Source organism: Moschus berezovskii, chromosome 20 (genome assembly GCF_049115385.1).
Source record: "Moschus berezovskii isolate FMDL1 chromosome 20, NW_MosBer_1.0, whole genome shotgun sequence".
NCBI classification, from domain to species: domain Eukaryota; kingdom Metazoa; phylum Chordata; class Mammalia; order Artiodactyla; family Moschidae; genus Moschus; species Moschus berezovskii.
In genome coordinates, this window is record NC_142479.1 from 31,086,353 (window position 1) to 31,102,493 (window position 16,141).

The window sequence follows — 16,141 nt, forward strand, 5'->3', positions numbered from 1 at the left end:
GGGAAGTCCTCATTGTGGTTTTAGCTTGCATTTACCTAGTAATAAAAAGTGGCGGCACACTTCATTTGCTTACTGGACATTTGCATGCTTTCTTTTGAGAAATATCTGTTTAACCTTTGTGTTTATTTTTTTAAAAGTTGATTTAGTAAGAGTTCTTTATATGTTCTAAATATGAGCCCTTTGTCAGCCCTTTATCTCCTGTGAATATTTTCTCCCCATCTGTGGTGTATCTTTTTTATTTCCCCAAATGTGTCTTTGGGTACTTTAAATTTTGATCATGACAAATTTATCGATTTTTGACAACAGTTAATGCTTTAGTGTCTTGTCTAAAAAAATCTTTGCCTATCCCAAGGTCAAGAAGATATTCTCCTATGTTTTCTTCTAGAAGCTTTATAGTTTTATCTTTTACATGTACATCTGTGATCTATCTTGAACTAATTTTTGTATGTGATATGAGGTAGAGGGCAAGCTTTTTTCCTCTATGGATATTAATTAATTTGTGGAACATGGGACTCTATCTGTTGGAATCTCAGACATTAATTGTTCTGGGTAAGCTGTGCTTGTCATATACTCTGTCTCCCAGAGTTGATTATCCAGCTTCCTGTAAAGCCCTGCTTAGAAGATAAAATGATGATGATAAAAGAGACAAATCCCTAGACAGAGAACAGAAACATCAGAAAAAATTCCAACTGCCCATCTGTAATTTTGTCCAGCCTTTAGCCTCCCTCATTGTCCAAGTTGTGTTTGCCTTCCCATGGCCTGAGCCAAAGAGGACAGAGGTGAAGGGGAAGCCAAACTGGGAGCAGGATGAGAGGAAACACAGGAGCGGAGCTTGGGAAAGTACCACAGTGCTGAGCCAGGCGGGGTTGGAAGATGGCTGGTTCTTTGGGGCCCTTAGCGGGAATGTGGACTGCCCAGCCCGTCTATGTCTCTCTCCTGTGATTTGAGGAGCCTAGGAATATGAAACCTCAGAGGTGCAATGCAGGTGAGTGGGCTCATGGGCCAAGCCCTCCCCCTACAAGCCTGGACTCTCCTCTGCAGCATTGCAACCGGGGATCTAGAGGCAAGGTGGGTGGGAGGAGCCAATGCTAGCTGAGCATTGACTGTGCAGCAGTTATCTCCATCCTAGGGGCTTCCGTCCGGTATCTCATTCATTCATTTATCCCGTTTGCCTCACCACCTTAGGAGAAAGATACTTATTCCTCACAGATGAGGAAGCTGACTATCCAAGAGGTTAAGTCTGCGTGTGTGTGCTTGGTCCGTTCAGTTGTCTCCGACTCTTTTGCGACCTCCAGGCTTCTCTGTTCCTGGGATTCTCCAGGTAAGAATATTGGAGGGGGTTACCATTCCCTTCTCTAGGGGACCTTCCTGACCCAGGGATTAAACCCTGATCTCCTGCGTTGCAGGCAGATTCTTTGCTGTCTGAGCCACCAGGGAACCCCGAGGTTAAGTAAGCTTCTCAAGATTTCTCAGCTCATAAATGAGGGAGTAAAGATTCTCTTTTTCTACTGTCCCTTCCATTACAGCTCATCTCCACTGTGCTCCAGCCCTTCCCAACCATCTGCTGCATGAGAAATCAGACCACTGCATGATTACAGTCTTCCCTCCTGAGGAACTTGCAAGCAAGCAAAAAAAAAAAAAAAAAATGCATATGGGGTATTCCCCATTGACATTTCCTCCAAAATAACCTCAGTTTCTTATGGCACAAAGAGACTTTCAACTCCAAGGTAAAGATTTGTTTGTACCAGATAAAATCTAATATAAAACCATTTTGAGGACTTTCCTGGTGGTCCAGTAGCTAAGACTCTGCACTCCCAATGCAGGGGTCTGGATTTGATCCCCAGTCAGGGAACTAGATCCTGCATACCTCAACCAAAGATCCCACAGGCTGCAACAAAGACCCTGCCTATAGCAATGAAGATCCCACCTGCGTGCGGCAGCTAAGACCCGATGCAGCAGATACATACATAAATAAAACATTAAAAACATTTTGGACATTCCTTTGGTTTTCACTGACTCAACCAACCCTCTTGAGAAGGTACTGAAGTATCACCAAGCTCTTCCCACAATGCCATGTCTTAGCCCATTTGGGTTGCTCTAACAAAAAGACCATTGGTTGGACAGCTGAAACAACAAACATTTAGGGAAGTCCCCATCTGTCCACACGCACTCCAGAACAACAGCTGGTCAAACCTCCGGTCAGCCGAGGCCCATAGAAGTGTTTCTTTCCAAAGAAGAAGGGCTTGAGCCCCAAAGGTTAATTTAAGACGTTTCTTTCCCCCAGCACAGAGAATGAGGAAATTCTGAAGTTTCTATTTCTTTCTCCCAAGAAAAAGTTTCAGAAGTCTCAGATAAGGGTTTCAGACAGGGCTCAAGGGTAAGGCACTGGACTTGGGCCCCCTCCCCTCCTGTTCCCTCTAGGGATCTTCCTGCCTGGAAAATCATCCCTGAACCCAGCCCCCTTGCGGGGAAAGGAGGAGGAGGAGTAGGAGAGACTGCCCCCCCACCCCACCCCCACCCCCAGACTCCACGATGTAAGGTTTAAGTTCTATTTGTTGTTTTCCTGGTATACCTAGTTCTGTGCCAGGCTTGGTAAAGGGTTGTACTGAGGGACTTCTCTGGCGGTCCAGTGGACAAGACTTCACTTTTCATTGCAGGGGTTGTGGGTTCTATCCGTGGCCAGGGAACTAAGATCCCACAAGCCGCTCACCAAAAAGCCAAAACATAAAACAGAAGTAATATTGTAACAAATTAATAAAATGGTCCACATCAAAAGAATTCTTAAAAAAAATAAAGGATTGTACTGATTCACAGCAAATAGAAGGGGAAAAAGTGAAAGCAGTGATACATTTTATTTTCTTGGGCTCCAAAATCACTGCGGATGGTGACTGCAGTCATGAAATTAAAAGATGCTTGCTCCCTGGAAAGAAAACTACGACAAGTTTAGATAGTGTGTTAAAAAAAAACAGAAACATCACTTTGCTGACAAAGGTCTGTATAATCAAAGCTATGATTTTTCCAATAGTCATGTATGGATGTGAGAGTTGGACCATAAAGAAAGCTGAACGCTGAAGAATTGATGCTTTCGAACTGTGGTGCTGGAGAAGGCTCAAGAATCCCTTGATTGCAAGGTGATCAAACCAGTCTGTCTTAAAGGAAATCAATCCTGAATATTCATTGGAAGGACTGTTGCTGAAGCTGAAGCTCCAGTACTTTGGCTTCCCAATGTGAAGAGCCGACTCAGTGGAAAAGACCCTGATGCTGGGAAAGAAACTGAAGGCAAAAGGAAAAAGGGGTGGCAGGTGATGAGATGGTTAGACAGCATCACTGACTCAATGGACATGAATCTGAGCGAACTCCAGCAGACAGACAGTGGAGGACAGAGGAGCTTGGTGGGCTTCAGTCCATGGGGTCACAAAGAGTCAGACACGACTTAGCAAGTAAACAGCAACTGATTCTTAGACGCCAGTGGAGGCTCAGAAGGATGTAACATGGGGTCACACAGTTGGTGACAGGCTGAGTAATTCCAGCACAGGCTGGCTGACCCCAGTTCTTATGTTGAACCAGGCGCCCCTCCTGGCTCTAAGCTTTCTCATCCACCCAGCCCAGGGCTCCCTCACTCTTGCCCTGCAGGAAGCTCCCTCTAGTCTACCCTGAGTCTCTCTGGCTTTGTTTCCCATTCCCCAGGCAGAGACCCTACTCCTCTGGCAGTCTCGGGCACTCCTGACCATAGCCATCTTTTGGCTTCTCTCTCCTTCCCCAAGCAAGAAGAATCCCATCTTCAAGGCCAGTAGTTGCACAGAAGCCTTCATTCCAAGCCTCTTTCGGTTATCACTTTGTGTTTCAACACTGGCTCCTCTCCACCTCCTCCCAGAGTCCTCCTTGGCCCTGACTGGGTGCCACTGTGCGCCGCCCCCCACCACCCCCGCCATGTGGCTTTCTCCTCCATCTCAGCAGCTACACAGCCTTCATCATCTAATGCTTTCAATCCAATTTATGGAAGTCATATAATTCAACTGCTCTTTCCAACTGCTCTGTTCTAGTTCCTGGAGGCCCCACACGGTATGTTCTATAAGAGGTGATATTTCCTCTTGGTTCAGGGTAATGGCAAGAAGGCAAGTTCTCAGGCCTGAAAAGTAAGCATTGAATTCTGCTTTGGTCACACCGACTCTGTGACTTCGAGCAAGTTTCCAACCCTGATGGACGGTCAGTTTTGTCTGCCTTAGTTCCCCAACCAGAGATCGAACCCAGGCCCCTGCAGCGGAAGCCCAGAGTCCTAAGCACCAGGGAACGTCCCAGTTTCTTTGTCTCTAATGCTCTTCTCCTTGGACTCTTGTGAGGATCAATTGGGATAAGTGTTACATTCATTCCAAAAATATTTCCCTTTTGAGCGACTGATACCCGTTGAGTATCAGGCACGATGTCCCCACCTTCGGTTTAATAGCTTACTGTTAAGCAGATAAGGCACCTAGTGGCTATATCTGACGCTTACGAGGGACTCGGAAAATGTGTGGTCCCTCCTCCCTCTCCAAACTGGGAACAATCTCTTTTTATTTATTTCACTGGAAAATGTCCCATTTCTCTGCAGTTTCCCAGGAACAAGCAGTCTCTGCTGTGGTTTAGCAAATGAGTACATCCCTCCGCAGATGGCAGGCCTGAGATCAGAGAAGTACATCCCGGGTACAAAGTCACACGGCAGGCTGCTGGGTGGGTGTCGGGATGGCAGCAAATCGAGCTGAGACTCTGTTTCCCCTCCCTTCCCCCGCCCCCCACCCCCTTCCATCCTGCTTGTATCGGTCCAGGCTTTGCTGAGTTCCTGGTCTACCCTCTCATCTTCTCCATTCCCATGTGCCTACATTTCTCCTGCTTAAGTCAAAAGGAGAATTGATTGACTTATGTATCTGGGGAGTCCAAGGGCAGGGCAGGTGAGGCTCAAACAAGGCTTTAGGGCACCCACTGTCTTATCTGCTGCCCGCTTTGAGTCCCCAGTTCACATAGCGAGAACGATGTCCCATGGCAGCTCCACTTCTGTTTCCTATACACCCAGAACCTCTGTGGGAAAGACCACCTTCCCCAGTAGATTCAGCACAAAACTCCAGGGAAGGCCTCTGATTGGTCCTGCCGGATCACAGGCCTGCTTCGGCAGCATTAGCTGTGCAGGTAGGGATGAGTGTCTTCCTTTGGGAACTGGGGTGAGACAGGGGCAGGGTCACCTCCCCAGAACCTCACAGAATGAGTTTCCCCCTGGAAAGAGGAAAGGGTGGTGTGTTGCCAGAGGAGGGCTGTTGGACAGACAAACTCAGCAGATGATGCCCAAGGATGCTCTGACTTCCAAAGCCTCAGGTCTGTTCCCCCAGCTGCAGGTGGTGCCTATGCCTCTTGTTCAGAGAAGCTATAGGAATGCGGTTGTTGGGGTCGGGTGGATCTGGGTACAAATTGTAGTTGTGAGAATTCTCTGGTGTTTCAGCGGTTAGGACTCAACGCTTTCACTGTCAGGGCCTGGGTTCAATCTCTGGTCAGAGAACTAAGATCCTGTAGCTGTGTAGCATCACCCAAAATAAAAGGAAACAAAGACAAACAAATAAACAAACCAAAAAACCATACCCAGAACTGTGGGTTTGAAACTGTGTGACACTAAGCAAATTCCTCAATTTTCTCATCTCTAAAATGGGGATAACATTTCCTAACTTCACAGACTTACTGTGAATTTAAACAAGTTAACTACTAACTCATAACCGAGGTAATTAATCTACCTCTGATCTCCTTGCCTTTGGTTCCTGACCTCCAGCTTGACCGCTGGATCCCAACTACTGAACTCAGACCAGGTCCATTTGTACTTGGGGGTCCGCCCGCTTCTCCCACCTGGATCGAATTCACAGAGGGTCTCACTCTGATCAAGGAGCAGAAGGTCTTGCCGTGGTTAGGACTCTGTGGTTTTGTGTTTGTTTGTTGTTTCCACCTTGAAAAATGTGCTGGTTTTACGCTGTCACAGAACAAACAGAGCCTTGACATATGGGCCTCTATTTATGTGCCTGATTCAATTAGTTAAGGTACATGTTCAATCATCTTCCTATTACTAAGAACGCTCAGGGATGGAACTTTCTCTTCCTCCCTCTCTCCTTCCGTCCTTCCTTTCTTTCTCTTTCAACTAGTATTCCATTAGTATGTGCCCTGTGCTAGGCTGTGGGTTACATGCTGGGGGTCTGGTGGTGAACAAAATGATCACAGACTCAACTTCATAGAAATGACCATCTAGCAAGGGATACACACACACACACACGTCTTTTAAGTGTAGCTGACAGGATTGTATTGGATGTAGGGGAAAAAAACAGAAGAATCAAGAATTATTCCAATGTTTTGGGGGCATCCCTAAAGTCCAGTGTTCGGACTCGGCACTTTCACTCTGGGGGCCCAGGTTCAATCCCTGGCTGGGGAACTAAGATACCATATGGTGTGAAGTGAAGAGAGCCAAAAAAAAAAAAAGAATGATTCCAACGTTTTTGGCCCAGCAAGCAGCAGAATGATGTTGCCATTGTCTGAGATGGGGAAGACTGTGGGAACAGCAAGCTGAAGGTGGGGAGATAGGGAGATCTCTTTATGCACAGTGAGTTTGAATTGGTCTGTTAGAAATCCACAGGGAGGGACTTCCTGGGTGATCCGTGGTTAAGACTCTGTCCTTCCAACTGCAGGGGCTGCTGGTTCGATCCCTGGTCGGGGAACTAAAAGCCCAAATACTGCTGCAGTGTGGCAGAAAAAGGAAGAAAGGAAGAGAGAAAGAAAGGAAGAAAAAGAATCCACAGGGATATTCAGAGAGGATCCTGGAGGTTGGGGCAAGGTCAGCTCCTGGATGAGACGACTAGGTGAGCCCAGAGAGGAACAGAGGACCAAGGCCTGCCCCTGGACCCTGAGGGAGGCCCCGTAAGGAGACCCAGAAGGAGCAGCCACTGTCCTCAGTTTTGGTTTCCTTGTGTAACTAGGCATTAGTGGTTAATTTCCTTCCCTCCTAGTGTGGGTGAGGCTCCCGGGGACCCAGTGAAAGTGCTCAAGACAATGTAAGGACGTGTTAGCTAAAGATAAGCAGGTTTTCTCCGACCCATCTAAAGAATGGCTAAACCTGCCTTCTGGTTTTAGCTGTGCAATGAGAGCATCTTAGGGATGGCTGGAGTCCTCCTCGACCAGGCATCTAGCACTGGGGACTGCCTGAGGCCCATCCCTGAGCCCGCAGGCTTGTGCAACAGGCTTGGCCTCCCAGAGCAGAGGCCTGGCCACCCTCGGGGACAAGGCCTGGCTGAAGCCTGTGATTAAGGAGGGTGAGTGTCTCAAGTCCTTGTAATTGTGCTTTTCAAGAGAAATGTGACCTCATTTTGTGCTTCTGAGACCTGAAGCCCTCTCAGAGGCCTGGGGACAAAGGGAAGAGAGGCAGGTTTGCTGCATTTCAGCCTTCATAAAACGCTTAATAGTTGCAGGTCTGTCATAAGTGTAGGAAGTAGTATCTTTCAGTAGCCCTTGCCCTCTTAGGCACTTAACCATGCATGGTCCTCACTTTAGTCCCAACTAGGGCCTTCCCTGGTGGCTCAGAAGAAAAAGAATTCACCTGTAATGCAGAAGACCTGGGTTCAATCCCTGGATTGGGAGGTTAACCTGGAGAAGGAAATGGCAACCCACTCCAGTATTCTTGCCTGGAGAATTCCATGTAGCCTGGTGGGCTACAGTCCATGGGGCTGCAAAGAGTCAGACATGACTGAGTGACTTAACAGGAGAATAAGATCAGTTAAAAAAATAGACAATAAATTCTTCTCAAAAGGTGTCATTCTGAGGTCCACAGTTATCAGGGTGAGGGTTGTGTTTATGGGATGGAGGTGGCACAAGAGAACATTTTCAAGTCTTTGCCATCTACCTGGGACTAGGTCAGAGTTGCCTCTATTTCTGGTAAAACAAGTCCTCCCAGGATATTAAACCCATCTTGAGAAAGATCCATTTATTAATTAAATTGGCTCATTTAGTTAAAAAATGACCCCCCTTTGGGAGCACTGGGCTGTGAGTAACGATGGTGCCCAGTTCTGTGTAGGAAGGAGATGAAGAAATGAAGTGTTTCAGGGGTGTCTTATGATGCTGGGGGCAAGTTATGAGGATTTCAGGATTTTAAGAGCTTAGAAGAAGTGAACTCGACCAGTCAGGAGGAGAGGGAGGGCTTCCAGGAGGAGGCAGCCCCTGAGTCCAGAGCGGTAAGTTCGATGGTATGAATAAAGGTGAGTGGTTGGTTTCTGGGCAAAGGGTAATTTGAAGGTCATTTGGCTTGTGATTTGATAGGTTCAGGGACTGAAGTTACTTTTCTGATTATTCTGGGAATGAAGGGGTGACCCCTGACAACCACATAATTTTTCTGGATTTAAACCTATGGCGCTACTAACCACATCCTGGAGATGTGGAGTTTAAGCAAATTAGTATATATCAAAGAATTCTGAAGAGTTCAGAATGATGGGACAATAGAAATGCAATGTATTATCATTAATTATATTACCGGTGGGGGAAATAGCTCTTGGCACTCAGATCCTAGGAATTTTTGAACCTGGAATCCAATGGGTGCTGGGTGACCTGGAGGTAGTGAACACAGAAGGGACACTGGATAAATAAAATGCTTGTCTTCAATGAATGTATCTAGTTATGCAGTCTTCAATGAATACATCTAGAGTTATGCAATCAAAAAAAAATAGAGTTATGCAATCAGAGAATCTCAAAAGAAGCTGTTTTTATTTTAGCATATATTCAGATTTAGTGATTTATGGTTTTTATATTTTTAATTTTTAAAATTTAATTAATTTTATTTTTGGCTGTGCTGGGTTTTTGTCGCAGTGCACGGGCTTTCTCTAGCAGTGGTGAGCAAGGGGCTCCTTTTTGTTGCCACGTGCAGGCTTCTCATTGCTCTGGCTTCTCTTTTTGTGGCACAAGGTCTCTAGGCTCGCAGGCTTCAGTAGCTGCAGCTCACAGGCTCTAGAGTGCATGGGTTTCAGGAGTTGTGGCACACGGGTTAGTTACTCCTTGGCACATGGAATCCTCCTGGACCAGGGATCGGACCAGGGATCAAACCAGTGTTCCCTGCATTGGCAAGTGGATTTTTAACCACTGTACCACCAGGTAAGTTCCTGATTTTTGTTTTGATTTTGACTCATGGTTGTGGGAATGGGCACTGCCATCTTTTCAGTGCTTTGACCCTGGACAGGATAATACAGTAATTTACATTTGTAGTCATTTCCCACTCCCTTCCAAACAACCTTCCAAAACCAGCTTAACCTTAACTCAACTCCCTAACTGTGTTCATCACTCCCTTTTGCAACTGTGATCATGGAGAAGCTTCTGGAATTAAAAGAATCCCATCATAATTCTGGAAATGATTGATGCTAATTAGTGTCCTGTGCCAGGCTCACAGGTTGAGGGCTTTCTGTGTCTTGTCCCCTTAATCCCTCCTGACAGCCTTACCCGGGCAATTTATGCAGGAGAACATTGAGACTCAGAGACATAAAGTGGCTTGGTTGAGGTCACGTTGGGAATGAGGATTAGAAATGGAATTTAAACCCGGTCTGCCTTTTCCACAGCAATGGCTTTTGACTACTCCCTGTGCTGCCTCCTAGGCTAGAACCAAAGAGGGCAGAGAGATGATCTCATCCTGAGTCTTCACTTTACAGGATTATCTGAATTAACACTCGACCTCATTTACTTCCAAATCCATATGGCCAGATTACTTGCACATGTATATGTGATGTTAGAGGAGGTAGAGGAGGCATGTTTGCATGTGTGCTAAGTCACTTCAGTCGTGTCCCACACTTTGCCACCCCGGGGACTGTAGTCCGCCAGGCTCCTCTGTCCATGGGATTCTCCAGGGAAGAATACTGGAGTGGGTAGCCATTCCCTTCTCCAGGAGATCTTCCTGACTGAGGAATCAAACCCGAGTCTCTTGTGTCTCTTGAATTGGCAGGCTGGTTCTTTACTACTAGTGCCATTTGGGAATACATGTGAGTATAAAGTTAAGAGGAAAGGAGGTTTCTTTTAAAAGACCCAGGAGAAAATTTAAGTGCCTATCAAGAAATTTAGTTTAACAATAGCAAAACAGGCTCCTGACCATTCATTCAACAGCTATTTATTTAGTGCCTGCAGAAACCATGTAACTCAGATTGGAACTCGAACCCCACAGTCTTTTAACTGAGATCACACATCTGGTTTTGGCATTTAATGAAACTCAGGTTATTGATGTCTCACCACAGAAAGAATACAGTGGGAGACAAAGTGATAGGTGAGAAGTGGATTTATTTAGAGAGAAAACACTCCACAGAGTGTGGGCCATCTTAGGTGGCCCCAAAATACAGGATGGTTAGTTTTTATGGGTTGGGAATTTCACAGGCTAATGAGCCGGAGGATTATTCCAACTATTTCTGAGAAGTGGCAGAGATTTCCAGGAATTGGGCCACTTTCTGGCCTTTTATGGTTGGCCTCAGAACTGTCATGACACTGGTGGTTGTGGCATTTAGATGCTAATATATTACCATGAGCGTAAAATGAGGCTCAAGGTCCAATCATCCACCATCTAGGATTTGTTGTTTTTCGATTGTTCAGTTGTGTCTGACTCTTTGTAATCCCACGGACTGCATCTGGCCAGGCTTCCCTGTCCTGTCCTTCGCCATCTCCCTGAGTTTGTTCAAACTCAGGTCCATTGAGTCGATGATGCTGTCCAACCACTTCATTCTCTGTCACCCCGTTCTCCTCCTTCCCTCAATCTTCCCCAGCATCACGATCTTTTCTAATGAGTTGGTTCTTCGCATCAGGTGGCCAAAGTACTGGAGCTTTAGCATCAGTCCTTCCAATGAATATTCAGGGTTGATTTCTTAAGTTCTAACCAATGTTTGTCATGTCCTGTGTCATTCTTTTAAAGGTTGTGGTCTGCTTCCTTCCCTCCTACTTCACTACTGTCAACCATGCATGAAGTCCTAGAGGTATAACACCGGGCAAGACTTCTGGATAACTAGTGCCTATATAAACAAGGAAACAATCCCTAAACCAACCAGGTGGACAAACAGTGATAAAGTTGATGAAAGAAGCAAATAGGGCAGCATGACACAGTGACGGGGCAGGGAGTGTTTGCTCTGTTGAGTTTGGTCAGAGACAGACTCTCTGGGGAGGCAGCATCTGAGCTGAGAACTGAAGGACAAGAAGGCGCTGTGCATCTGGTCAACCGCAGAGCAGACACAAAGGTGATGGTCCACATGGAGAAGAGGGAGAGGCCTGGGACTGGGCTCTGGGTTGAGCTAATGCAGAAGGTGAGGGTGGTCTCCAAGCAAGACTAACAAAGAGGAGCTCAAGGGGAGGAGGAAAACCTGAGACATCAGGGACCAGGAAGCCAAGAGAATTGTTTCAGCAAAGGAGTGTGTGGTAAGTGTGCTTGACAGGCTGTCTCTCAGGCTTGGGAAAGCGGAGGCCACTGGGGACCTTGAGAAGAGGAATTCCCGTGGAAAGCTTGTCAGGCTGTCCAGTGGAGAGAAGAGCTGGACTAGTGGTTTGGAGAAATCATGAGAAGTGAAGATAACTCCTCCAAGAAGTTTTGCTGTGAGTGTTGTCAGAGAAATGGGGCAGAAGCCGGAAGGGAGTGTGGGGTCGAGGGAAGGTGTGCTGGCCAGTCTCCCTTCCAAAACACCTTCTCTGCCCACGTTCCGCTCTGGGGGCTGGGAGGGTGACCCTTCTGCACTGCATCACCTGAACTCTTCTGTTAGCACGCACCAGACAGCTTCAGCCCAGGGAAGGCAAAGGCAGGAGAGTCGAATGAAGGCTGGAGATAAGGGAGGTCCGTGTTCTGCCCCGCACTCCTGCCTTGCTGCTTCCGCATCTGGTCTCTTGGCAGGAGCTGTGTGCTCTATGCCTGCAGGTCCTTCTGGGCTGCCCCTCCTTCTTGGCTCTCAGAACACTATTTCTTCCCCCGGCTCTTTCTGAGCTAGGAGTTGTCACCCCCACTGAGCCTGGCTTTTCTCTGGGTGCCCAATAATCTTGTTTCTCCTTTAGCTTTGTAAGTAGCCCTTTCTTTGATGTCAGTTGAATCCTCTACGCGAATTCTGCTTCCCTGCTAGAACCTTAACTGATGCAGTGGTGTGCTTTCCTTCCTTCCCTCCTTCTTTCTTCTTTTTCTTCCTTCCTCCCTCCCTCTCTTCCTTTCCTCCTTCCTCCCTTCCCCCTCTCTCTTTCATGGAGGAAGTTACTAGAACATGTGTGTGTGCAAAAGAGAATGATAAGGCAGAAAGGGGTGCTGATGCTGAGAGCAGCAGGATACTTCCTGGAATGGAGGCCCCAGGCCTGCTGGAGGGGATGGATCCAGAGTTCAAGCAGCAGGTGGTGCCTTGGGCTGGTTGCAGAAGGAGAGGCAGGGAGCAGAGGCACAGGGCAGGAGGACTGGTAGATTTGGTCTGATGGCTTCTAGTTTCTCAAGGAAGGGTGCACCAAGGACATCTGCTGAGGGGTACAGGGGAGTTGGGGAGACAGAAGAAAGTATAGAACAGCCATCTCTGAGAACAGGAAAATGAACTTTCTAGGAAAGGTTGGTAGGCTTGCCAGGCACGAAGAGTGCCAATTTGAGGTTTGTGGTCATGAATTTAAAGAGCAGCCATCAGCAAGGCTGCGTGCTTTTCCCCAGCACCCAGCTGCTTGGGCACAGGCCTGGAGAAGGTGGAGGGTGGGGTTCCCAAAGACTGGGACCCGGCCAGGTGCAGATGGTGGGGAGAGAAGGGTGGTTTATGGAGGGGCTTCACTGGGCCGTGATAGTCACGGTGGAGCATGGAATCCGCATGGGGTAAGAAGGGAAGGAAGGCCATGGGTGGGTGTTAGTGGAAACGGATGGGGTTTTGATGCAGCACAGAGTTGGAGAAGCCTTCCTAAGTGGCTCAGCGGAAAAGAACCCACCAGCCGAGGCAGGAGACGTGGGTTCAGTCTCTGGATCGGAAAGATCCCCTGAAGAAGGGAATGACAACCTACTCCAATATTGCTGCCTGGGAAATCCCACAGACAGAGGAATCTGGCGGGCCATATAGTCCATGAAGTCACAAAGAGTCAGATACTACTTCGTGACTAAACAACAACAGAGGCAGAGAGGAAAGTCACAACAGAAGACTTGACGTGACGGGGAGATTTTGGTACAAGAAGCCACAGAGTTGGGGAGCACATGGTGGACTCCAGTGGCTTCAGAAGGACAAGCAAGGACTTGGAAGCAGAAGAGGATAAATGGTTTGGACGAGGTCACTGGGAGCAAGGAGGGTACCCTCATCAACTGCTGGCCTTCCTTGGACTAGTTTCTCCCTGCATCTCCCAGAATAGTCCTTTCCTGCCATTTGGTCTGAAAAGCCTGTGACAATTTGTGTATCTTCTGTTTCAGGCTGAGAAGGCCACTTGTCAGCGTAGCTCTTTCTTGTGACCTGACCCAGAGCTGGTTCTGACCATATGGTGCAGGTGGTGGTGATGTCTCCTAGAATGAACACTTAAGGCCACAGGGCTCAGTGTCCATGAACAGAGGCCCTGGTTTCTTCACCTGTAAAATGCAATCCATCCTTTGTTCATTCAAACACATGTTAAGCACCGCTGTGTGCCAGGTCTATCTGCTTTATTTCCTCCACCCCTCTCAGCCATCCTGGAGGGAGAGACTATTTATCCTCATTTTTGCAGAGGAGGAAATAAAAGCTCAGAGAGGTGAAAAACGTGCCCAAGGTCATACAGAGTCTATTTGAATCCAAGAAGACTCACTATCTAGTCAGGGAAACAGGCAGGGAGGGAACTATGCAAAGTTCTATGGAATATGGAAGTTAGCGATTGCTTCTATTGTGGGAAAGGGGGTGGAGGGGCATGTGAATTAGAGCTACAGGAGGAACAGAAATACATTTTGGGATGGGGCTTCTCTGGTGGTCCAATGGTTAAAAATCCACCTTGCAATGCAGGGGACACTAACATCCTACATGCCACAGAGCAACTAAGCCTGCATGCCACAAGGGGAGATCCTACATGAATACAATGAAAAAAGAAATGCCATGTGGGGTGTTGGAGAGAAAGGACTGTGGGCAGAAGTGAGAGCTTGAGCAAAGGCGTGGTGACAAGACACTATATGGCATGATCCAAGACTTGAGTAAAGGCAGTGAGGATCAGCAGTTAAGCGGGGTTCCTAGCCTTGTCTACAGCCCCAGAGTTTAAGGATATGCTTAAAGGAACCTACAAACCTCCTGAAGTTGTATCACAATGCATATTGGGATGGGACTTCTTGTGAGTAGATGTGAATGACTGTTTTCTGGAAAGTTAATTTTATTTTCATTATACTCTTATATCGAGACATTGGCTCAAAAAAGTCTTGGGTAGTAGATGCCTTGAAGAGAAATATAGGGTCCGGAAATGAAGGGCCTCCATAGGCCTTCTTTCAGGAATGAGTACTTCCCTCTGAGGTCATCAGAGGCCCAAGGAATGGGCCTCAGGAAGACAACACAGGTGACTTTGAGCCCAAGTCAAAGTCCCTTTATAAGTGATAAAGGGATATACTGTTTATTGCTCTATTCCCAGAGTCTGGCAGAGCACTCAACACATACTGGGGGCTCAGTAAACATTTGCTGAATAACTGAATGAATACATGGTTGAACGAGCATGAGTGTGTGTAATAACAGAGTTCACCTCTCCAGGGCAACTCCATGAATTTCCTGGACAACGTAACTGCAGGTGAAATCCAGGAAGCCAAAGTTCTCCCTGCACTGTCCTAGGTTCTAAGACCATACTACGGAGTCCTGAGTTGGGGGTGGAGGTGGAAAGGGGAGGTTGGTGGGCGTGGCAAAGAGGGTATGGCCATCCCTGATTCTAGGGTAGGGCTCTACGGCTCCACCCATATTGCCTCAAAGTGTCTTTGGAGGAGCAAAGGATGGAAGGAATCATTTCTTTCCTCCTTCAACACTGAACCCATCAGCTTGTCCTATTGACTCTGTCCCCAGAACGTGTCCTCCATCCCCTCTATTTGCTCTGTCTCCTCCTCTCCCTCCCTACTCCTGCTCCTGCTCCCACACCTCATCCAGACTGTTGAAGCAGTATCAAACTCAGCATCTCTGCTTCTGCCCCTGCCTCTTGACCATCCACTCTCCGTGTGGTGGCCATAGGAATTTTAATTTTATTTGGCCCTGCCTCGGGTTTCTGGGATCTTAGTTCCCGGATCAGGGATTGGATCCAGGCCACAGCAGTGAAAGCCCAGAATCCTAACCACTATGCCACCAGGGAACTCCCCAGAGGAGTTTTTTCTTTAGAAAAATATTTATTAGGCTGCACTGGGTCTTAGTTTTGGTGTGTGGGATCTTTAGTTGCTGCATGTGGGTTGTAGTTCCCTGACCAAGGATCGAACCCAGACCCTCCGAATTGGGAGCACGGAGTCTTAGCTACTGGACCACCAGGGAAGTTCCACCCCTAGAGGAAGCTCTTAAAACACCTCTCAAGGAATGTGGTTTTCCTTCCACGTACTTAGAGAGCTATGCTTCCAAAACTTTAAAATCCATTCAAGTCACGTGGGGCTCTTGCTAAAATCCAGGTTGTAATTCATTTGCTCTGGGGTGGGGAGACTGCATTGCTAACAAGCTCCCAGGCGATGCAGTACTCTTGGACCACACTAGGACTAACAAAGACTTAGAGAAAAATCCACACTTCCTGCCCATGTCTTCCTTTATCTGACCTCTCGCCAGCATTCCCACGTCATCGCTAACCCCTGTTTTGCTCCCACACCACGCTGTAGCCACCCTGGCCTTCATTCTGTTCCTAGAGTGTGCCAGTGTGTTCCTTCCTGAGGGCCTTTGCATGTGGTGTTCCCATTGCCTAGAATGCCCCTTTCTGAGAGCTCCAGCTGGCTGGTTCCTTTTCTTTATTTAGGTCTCAGTTCAGTGATCCTTCAGATAGTACTACTTTGGCCACTTCATCTAATGAAGCACTTCATCCCCTGGGAACTTGCTATCACTGTTCGCTTTCTCCCCCTTCATAGCACTTATCATTCTGCGAATTTATTTTGGCAATATATTTGTTGACTTGTTAATTAGCGGTCTTCATTCTCACATTTGTTCCACGTGAATAAAGACTTGGTTTTTCTTGTTTGTTGGTCTATTCA

At 47.3% G+C, this 16,141-nt stretch overlaps 1 long non-coding RNA gene across 1 annotated transcript; it reads left to right on the top strand.

Moving 5' to 3' along the window:
* Positions 1 to 787: 787 nt before the first annotated feature.
* On the top strand, positions 788 to 1,988 carry LOC129536792 (uncharacterized). The gene is made up of 3 exons (XR_008681870.2): positions 788 to 985; positions 1,186 to 1,321; positions 1,527 to 1,988. It is a non-coding gene; the product is annotated as an uncharacterized LOC129536792 (long non-coding RNA).
* Positions 1,989 to 16,141: the final 14,153 nt, after the last annotated feature.